We start from the raw sequence: 9,948 nt of genomic DNA, 5'->3' as shown, positions 1-9,948 counted from the left end.
CTCTCAAAATTTAGGAATATTTTATATAATTAAATCCGTATTAGCTTGGCTAAAATTTATTAAAGAAAAGAATTAAAAGAAAGTGTATTAAAAATCTAGGCCAACTAGATCATTGATATATAAAGAGCATGCAAGTGTTCCCATCTTATGGAAACTTCATTACATATTTTTTTTAATATATTTTAAAACCTAATTTATTTTGAAAAAGTGTACGTCAAATTCAACAATTCATAATGCATTATATGATGGCCAATGTCGTCGTCAATCAAGCTGATAATTTAGTCATCACATTCAAAAGTCAAAAATAGGTATCAGGTTTCAGGTTTGACAAAATCAAAATGTCCATTTTAGTTAAGAGACATGAAGGTGGTTTTATAACTAATTGATTCAAGTGTTAATTTTTTGTACCATATTTCTCTGGCTTCTTCGCCATATAGAAGCCTAATATTACCAGAAAAATACCCATGAATGTTTATATTAAATAATGGCCATAATCCATGTTTATAACTTTATGAATTCCTATTCTAAAAGGGAAAAAAAAAAAAAACTTAATAAATTTCAATTGGAAAGCAATATACCGTCTAAGAAGTTGCACAAAATGAAGATTAATATTTGTAACTACTTTCTTTTTTTGAATAGGTAACAACTAACGGAAATCAAGGGATGAGTAGACACACTTAAATGTAGCAACTCCTTTGACACATTGATAGCAAGCCAATATTTGTAACTCCTTTATAAATTTTAAATTTTTTTTAAAAAAAGTTCTAATCTTAAAATTCCAAGATGAAAAGGTAAAATTAAATTAAAAATTAAGGGCAATTGCAAGGGATAATAAATAAGTGTATAACACCATTTATAATTAATTGCAAAGTAAAATCTATTAGTGACACACTTTATTGCTCTTAATTTCTACCAAAGATATGGTCTATGATAAATTCCTACTAATGATATGATCTATCGCTGATAGACTTGAGAACTAAATCTAAGTTCTGTCATATTTGCAAATTATTTTGCAATGTACTATATTTGCAAATACTTTAGATTTGATTGATATATTTGTAACTTTCTCTTAAAGTAAAGTATAATTATTCAGCGCTAGGTAGGGAAGTCAGTGAAAGAAGTACGATTAAGAGAAACAAAGAGATTAGAATATTTCAGAAATGTATTGATGTACTTCATTCCCTTAGGCTGTGAGAGTTTCTAAACCTAACTTAGATGGCCAAATAGAACGCAAACAATTAGTAGAAATAAATCGAAAGCAGTAAAGAACACCAACATATATAGTGGTTCGACCAGTTTGGTCTACATCCACTTTGAGAACCAGCTTGAATTAATTTATTAATGAGCAATAAAGAAATTTTACAAATTACAGATAATCAACGAAATTACCAATCTGTAATTTCATCAGTATGCACTGAAACCGAGAGATCCACACACAACGTCGCCTCTGAAGAACAACCCGCTGCAAAACAGCCCAAAACAGTGTGCTACCCGCCTCTGACCGGCGGACCACGCACAGACCCACGCGTATCTCTCATTGACAACGGTCCTGAACCAACCGCTGCCAAATGCAGCCACCATGGCGAAACCGAACCGGCAAGACCACGCTCGAACCCGACAGACCGGACCGAACCGCCAAACAGAAATCAGTCGCCGCCCTACCTGCACGCTGCCGCACGTCCGAACACCAAACGGCCGCGTCTGCTCGACAAGTAGCCGGCGGCTTCAACGGCACTCTCGGCTTTGGTCTTCCATGAAGCCGCCCGCACGCTTCTCCCTTGCTCCACAGACAGCTGCAGCTTCCACTTTTTCGGTTCAGACCGCTCCTCTCTTAAGCGGCTGTGTTTTTAACCCTTCAATTGTGGCGGCTTCTTCCCCTTTTCTTTTTCTGTTCAGTTCAGCAGCCCCTCACAAGAGTCACACGATTTTCAGCCCTATTTTGGAAAAGAAATGGATATTACAAAAATGCCACTGCTCATTAATTACAAGAGTACCATTGGGCCTTTAATTTTTTCAAAATACACGATAAAACCCACTTAAATACCTTGTAATTTTCTACAAATCTCCCTCATAACAAGAATATTTAAGTGCCAAGCTGATTCTTCAATCTTCCTATCATCCAGATTTAATATTCAGCCCATCTAATAGGTATTTAAACTTATAGGCTGGAAGAACCTTGGTTAACATATCTGACAAATTATCAACTGTATGAACATTGACCAGTTCAACATCTTTCTAGGCCATAACTTCTTTGATAAAATTAATTTTGACATCGATATGCTTAGACCGTTCATGATGAAATGGATTCTTCGCAAGATGAATAGCACTCTAGCTATCACAACGGACGATAGGAATGAACTCCTGCGACAACAACTCACCAACTATCCTTTTCAACCACACTGCCTCTTTCACAACTTCACCCACTGAAATATACTCTGACTCAATAGTAAACAAGGTAACAAATGACTGTAGAGCAACCTTCCAACTGACCACATTACCAAACAAACGAAAAATGTGACCTGATAGAGACCTTCTTTTGTCAAGGTCTGCAACATAATTTGCATCTGTGAAGCCTATAGTGCTGATTTATCACAATCCTTGCTAAAACACAATGATACACTGGAACTACCTTTCAAATATCGAAGCACCCATTTAACTGCATTCCAATGCTCCTTCCCAGGATTTGACATAAACCACTTATCATACTCATAGCATATCCCAGAATCATATCATCTACATACAGAAGTAGATAAGTATATGTACCTTTCTGAGATAGTTTCCAGTATACGCAGGCAACATATGAGCTCCTGTGAAACCCGTGCTTCAGAATAAAGGTGTCAAACCTGATATACCACTGTCTCGATGATTGCTTCAGTCCATAGATGGACCTGTGAAGACAAAAAACCATGTCTTTCTTTCCTTTCACCTCATAGCCATTAGGTTGAGCCATGTAGATCACTTCCTCCAATTCACCATGAACGAAAGCTGTGGTGACGTTCATGTCACACCCCGCCCCAGACCACCTTTTTAGCCTAGAGAAAGGCGTGACTGCAGTAGTTACCACCCCTTGGGCTGACACTTACTGCCAAATAACTCTTGCGGAATAACTCTGATACCAATTATAATTCATATGCAATGGGACGTCTTTAGGCCCACCATTTATTAACTTAGAAACTTAATATGTTTAGAGTATTTACAACATTAGATTTACAAGTCCCAAAACTTACAAACCCTAGTCCCTATATGAATAATAGTAACATGTGTACAATATTAACAGTAACCACCTAGCAAACGGTTACAAGTCTTTTCGTTCTTTAGTGGCAAAGCAGATACTGAACTATCTTCAGAGGATTTGACCGCTACCTGTGGGAGGGGGGGGGGGGGAACATTTGAAAACGGGGTGAGCATACGCCCAGTGAGTGACCGAGAAAATATAGAAAATTCTCATGCATAATTTCAGAAAATAGTTTTATCTGAAATATAAACTTTTGCAGCATAAATATTTTCCAAACGTAAATTATATAAAACTGTTTTAAACATAAAACAGTAAAATCATTTCTCAAATCAAAGTACTTTATAACTGGTAAAATAATCCCCAACACTAACTACTAGTCCAGAGAGAACCCTTTTGCTCAATCTCTAACTTTATTCACCTGTGACCACATTAGGTACTACTGCTCAGATACCTTCTCCTTGTACTTCAGTATTGAGCTACTAGGATACCTTCTCCAATGTACTTCAGTATCCCGTTGGCTTGGTATCTTCTCAAACGTACTTTAGTACTAATAGATACCTTCTCCTTATACTTCAGTATCTAGTTGGGTGGATGCCTTCTCCTTGTACTTTGGCATCACATTTTACCAAAATTATTTATAAACAACTTTTCTCTTTAAAGCATGTACAGTATAACACATATACAACATGGTTTAAAGATGGTAACGCATGCTGGATAAAATTAACATATGTAAATAGTTTTTCAACAATATGCATGCATTCAAATCACAATTCAAACTTGCTTGAAAACCACTTTAGAAAACTAGTAGGCATGAGAATTATTTTTGCAAACATGCTTTCTGTAAAACGTTTGTAATCAAAACAGTTTAAAAACATTTTAGTTCGAAAACATTTTAGCCAATCACCTCGAACTCTTGGGAACTTTTCACTCTAGTAGCTTCTCGAGTTCCTTTTTCACCCCCTAGAATCCAGAATCAACTTACAACTTAGATTACTCATAGTTCCGAACCTTATTTGGAAATACTTCCTTCTACAAACTTATTCTAAAATGTCTAATCTTACCTTAAACTTTCAGCTCAAAATTTCTCATGATTTGGCCGGAATCTCAAAATCTTCAAGACTGGCTCAGACTGATTCGATAGTCTGACCCTTCTGCCTTCTTCTCAACCTTCAGCCCAGTTCCTTTTAGCTTTTCCTCCAGTAGCCCTACTCTGAAAACTAGACTTCCAGAGATTTCATATGGTTTTAGAATCACTCTAAACGCACGAGTAAATTGGAAGATCTTCTCGTCCAAAGTTGACACATTCCTCTGAACCCTCACTGCCCTCTAATTTCTCTAAAAAATTTATGATTTTTGTGAGATTTGAAAATGAAATCCCAACTCTCTATTTATAGGTGTTGAAATTGCTCGTGGGATTGACAGCACCTACTTGGCTGCATGGCCAAATTTTTAATCCTCCTTTTATCAACGTAAGCTAACTTCACCTTGATTCAATGTGTTTTTCCCAAATGCATCCAACACAATTTCTTAGGGTTTAAGAATTTTTCTTAATCGAACACCTAGAGTTTAATTTACGTTTGCCCTTACATCTTCAAGCTTTGTTTGTATTCAAATTAGGGTTTTTAAATACATAATCCATCCCAACGCATCCAATTACATTGCCCAGAAGCTTGCTCGGTCGTTCAATGCATAGGCGAGGCGTGGGCGTGGGCGTGACGTTCGAATCGGACAAAGCAAGGCTAACGCATAGGCGCTTTCGCTCTTTCCGCTCTCTGCAGTGTCACTCACTCCACTCTCGGCAATGTCACTTTCTCCCACTTTCTCGCTGGTCTCGCTCTCTTCACTCTCGCTCTCTCCAGTAATCTCGCTGGTAAGCTCTCTCCAGCTTTCTCGCTGGTCTCGCTCTCTCCACTCTCGCTCTCTCCAGCTTTCTCGCTGGTCTTGCTTTCAATGATCTCGCTCTCAACGATCTCGCTGATCTCACTCTCAATGATCTCGTTCTTAGTTACTGCGAACATTGTTCTCCGTACACATTTGCTCACCACTTTGTGATACTTTTACACGGATTTTCCAAATTTTTCCAAAGTAATTTTCCATATTTTCCGCATTTCACATAAATTCCATATTTTTCTCAGTCCTTCAGCCATAACGCACTTCACCTAATTTCTCCATACTTAGCCGAATTTTTCCCCAAATTTTCCAAACTTAATTTCCATATTATTCCACACTAGCTCAACCTACTTATTATTTTCCCCCAACTTTCCCAACTCAATTCCATATTTTTTTCTTTTCAAATCCCCATTCTTTCTTCACCATTTCATATTAATTTTCTCATCAACCTTCTCAACTTATTTATACAAATTTAAATAGGGACACACAATTAAGTGAAAAATTAAGACAATTTAAATAAGAAAACACACTTAAGTGTAAAATTGAGATTTGGGGTTCACAGTCCATCTGTTCAACAAACATATCAAAGCGAACAGCAATAGATAAAATTAATCGAATGGACAAATGTCTCACCACCGGAGAGAAAATCTCATGAAAGTCAACTCCCTTCTTTTGAGTGTAGCCCTTGGCTACCAGTCTAGCCTTATACCTAGGCTTGCTGTCACCTCCTGTACCTGGCTTGATTTTATAAATCCACTTTGACTGAATGAGTTTCTGATTAGGAGGCTTTGGAACCAATGACCATGTTTGATTCTTCTGCAACGAGAACAACTCTGCTTCCATAGCATCATTCCATTGTTCCTTCGAATCAGATACAATAGCCTCCTCAAAAGTAAGAGGCTTTGCTTCAATACTGTCAGTTGCACAAGTAAGAGCATAAGCAACTAAATCAGCATAACCATACCTCGTAGGAGCTTGCCTCACCCGCTGAGGCCTCAAGTAAGCTGATAGTTCTGTAGGTCACTGCTACTTGAGCTTTCTTCACTAAAAGCTCCCTCATCAATCAAAGTTCTCTGCAGTTGAGACTATCTACCATCAGAACTGGATGACTGGTCACTGGAATCACTTGAACTAGCTGATGGCCGTGCTTTAGAATCAATTCTAACCTCTGCCTCAACCTAGTCAACTGTCTATTGTTTCTGCTGCTCTTTAACATGAAATGGCATCTCTGTTTCATTAAAAGTCAAATCTTTGTTGATAATGCATTTATTTCTACCCTCTTCCAAGCACCAAAGTTTATATCCTTTAACACCCTGAGGATAGCCAATAAACATACATTTTAGTGCCCTCTTATTTAGCTTCCCTTCCTTAACATAAGCATAAGCTGAACATCCAAACACTCTGAGAAGATCCAAGCTTGGAGCTTTTCCTGTCCATATCTCCTGAGGAGTCTTTAGGCCTAAAGCGGAAGACGGACTCCTATTAATAAGATAACAGGTTGTTTGGGCAGCTTCCCCCCAAAATTTCAAGGGTAATGAAGCATTTGTCAAGAGACATCTTGTACGCTCCATAATTGTTCAGTTGAACCTTTCAGCTAAACCATTCTATTGTGGAGTGTATGTAACAGTGAAATGTCTCGTAATTCCCTCAGATTTGCAAAATTTATCAAATTTGTGATTCACAAATTCCAAACCATTGTCTGTCCTCAGATACTTTACCGTGTCTATTTCTCAACATGCTTTTTCCATTCAAAAAATTTCCCAAAAGCTTCATCCTTTTGTTTTAATGGATACATCCACACCTTTCTTAAAAAATCATCAATGATTGACATAAAGTATCTCGAACCTCTCATAGAAGGTACCTGTGTAGGAACCCACAAATCTGAATGAACATAATCCAAAATTCCTTTGGTAGAATGCTTCCCTTTCCCAAACTTCATCTGGTAGACTTTTCCATTATGTAATGTTCACAAAATGGGAGTTCAATGTCTTTAACTCCTCCAAGAAAACCTTGTTCTGAAAGAACTTGCAGATCTCTTTCACTCACATGAGTTAATCTGTTATGCGATAACATAGACTTATCTGTTTCTTTCCCAGATGCAACAGCAGCACTACCTGAAACTGCAGTACCCTCCAACACATAAAGACCATTCCTCAAGGTCTCCTTCAGCTTAACCAAAGAACCCTTGATAACCTTCAGAACTCCATTATCAGATTTATAGGAATAACCTGTTCTATCTAATTCGCCTAGAGAAATTAGATTTCGTTTGAGTTCTGGAACATACCTTACATTTGTAAGAATTCTGATCATACCATCATGTGTTGCAATTCGAACTGACCCAATTTCTTTTATATCACAAGCACCATTATCACCAAGCAGAACTGATCCCCTATCATTTTTCTGAAAGTCAATCAAGAAATCCCGATTAGGAGTCATGTGAAACGTGCACCCTAAATCCATGATCAAAGCATTCTGAATGTCCCTACTGGACACCATCAAAACCTCTGCTGAATTATACCCATCAGTAATATTTGCTGCACTAGAATCCCCTGCATGCGTGCTACTTGATGCTTCTTTGCTCTTATTCAAAGGGAAATTTTTTCTAAAGTGTCCTTCTTTATGACATAGGAAACACTTTTTGGTTTTCCCTTTGATTTCGACCTGGATCTCGAATTTTTTCTTTTTCCGTTCTTTTTCTCATTTCTGTCTTTGGCCATGAGTAACTCTCCATCCTTGCATTCCTTTTTAATCTCGAGATTTCTCGTTCTCAAGGCATCCAACACTATATCCATGGACAATGAATCCCGTCCATATTTAATAGCTGCCTTAACTTCTCGATACGATTCTGGCAAGAATTCAGAAGAATAACTGCTTGATTTTCATCAAACATCTTCTCACCGATGTTATTGAGATCAACTATAATCTTCTGGAATTCATCTAGGTTCTCTTCTAAGCTTTTACTTGAGTCCATCTTATATCCAAAGAATTTCTCTATATAATTTATTTGGCAAGGACTTAGTCAAATAAAGACTTTCTAATTTCTTCCACAACTCCGTTGTAGTAGTGGCCTCATCTACTAGCCTAAGCACTCGTCAAATAGACCATCTCATCCATATCCCTTTTTTCAGCTTAATTGTTAGTGGAAGGTTATCTTCGTCTCAGATTTTGGCTACCTTTTGTTGTACCAGAATAGCCCTAATCTTTTTCTTCCATAACCCGAAGTCACCTTTCCTATCAAATTTAACAACTTCGAACCGTGTAGACATCGAAGTCATCTGTCAAAATTAAACCCAACAAAAAATCCTGAACAAAGAATATGCCAGCACACACTACCACACACCTTCCTTGGATCAATTGGAGTTCTAATATCACTTGTGAGAGTTTCTGAACCTAACTTACATGGCCAAACAGAACGCAAACAATCAGCAGAAATAAATCAAAAGCAGTAAAGAATACCAAGATATATAGTGGTTCGACCAGTTTGGTCTACATCCACTTTGAGAACCAGCTTGAATTAATTTATTAATGAGCAATAAAAGAATTTTACAGATTACAGATAATCAATGAAATCACCAATCTGTAATTTTAGTATCCACAGATACCGAGAGATCCACACACAATGTCGCCTTTGAAAACTGAGAACAACCCGCTGCAATACAACCCAAAACAGTGTGCTACCCGCCTCTGACTAGCGAACCACGCACAGACATGTGCGTATCTCTCACTGATAAGGGTCCTGAACCAACCACTGCCGGACGCAGCCACCACTACGAAACCAAACCGGAAAGACCACGCTCAAACCCGACAGATCGGACCGAACCTCTGGAAGAAATCAGTCGTCGCCTTACCTGCACACTGCCGCATGTCCGAACACCAGACGACCACGTCTGCCGACAAGTAGCCAGCAGCTTCAGCGCCACTCTCGGCTTTGGTCTTCCACGAAGCCGACCGCATGCTTCTTCCTTGCTCCACAGATGGCTGCGACTTCTGCTTTTTCGGTTCAGATTGCTCCTCTCTCAAGCGGCTTTGTTTTTAACCCTTCAATTGTGGCGGCTTCTTCCCCCTTTTCTTTTTCTGTTCAGTTTGGTAGCCCCTCACAAGAGTCACACGATTTTCAGCCCTATTTTGGAGAAGAAATGGATATTACAAAAATGCCACTACTCATTAATTACAAGAGTGTCATTGGGCCTTTAATTTTTCCAGAAAACCCAATAAAACCTACTTAAATACATTGTTATTTTCTACATACGCTTTTCTCTTGCTCTTGTAACAGATTCTTTGTACCTATCTTTTTTTTTTATAATGCATCACTTTTAGTTTTTGGATATGGTGAGAGTATTACGAATGTATCAATCTAGTTGAGATGTTTTGATGCACCTCCTTTTCATCTGCTATTTTTATTGGTCGGTTATTAAATGAAAAAAAAAAAGAAAATATGGGAAATGCATGGGAATTCAAAACAGTGTGGGAAGATAATTAAACTCAGATATTATATAAATTACAAGGTCAAAAAACAGAGAGAGAGAGAGAGAGCAAATTTGGAAAAAAAAAAAGGGGAAAAAAGGTGATCAAGAAAATTCAAATAATATAAAATTAATATGAAGGTCAAAGAAAGAATATAAATTAATAAATAAAGATAAAGCATAGTGCTGGTGCAGCGTCTATGGACATGGGGACCTCGTTTTCCTTGCCTAATATACGAAAAGAAAGCCTAACACGTTTTAATCCAATTCTTAATGGTTGCTAATCTAGACTCATCCACTATCATTAATATTTCCCTTCAATTACCACATATATATATAACATATATATATATCCATATC

The sequence above is a fragment of the Benincasa hispida genome, chromosome 8, assembly GCF_027475165.1.
Source record: "Benincasa hispida cultivar pf3 chromosome 8, pf3_genome.v1.1, whole genome shotgun sequence".
NCBI classification, from domain to species: Eukaryota; Viridiplantae; Streptophyta; class Magnoliopsida; order Cucurbitales; family Cucurbitaceae; genus Benincasa; species Benincasa hispida.
This window is presented reverse-complemented; position numbering follows the sequence as displayed.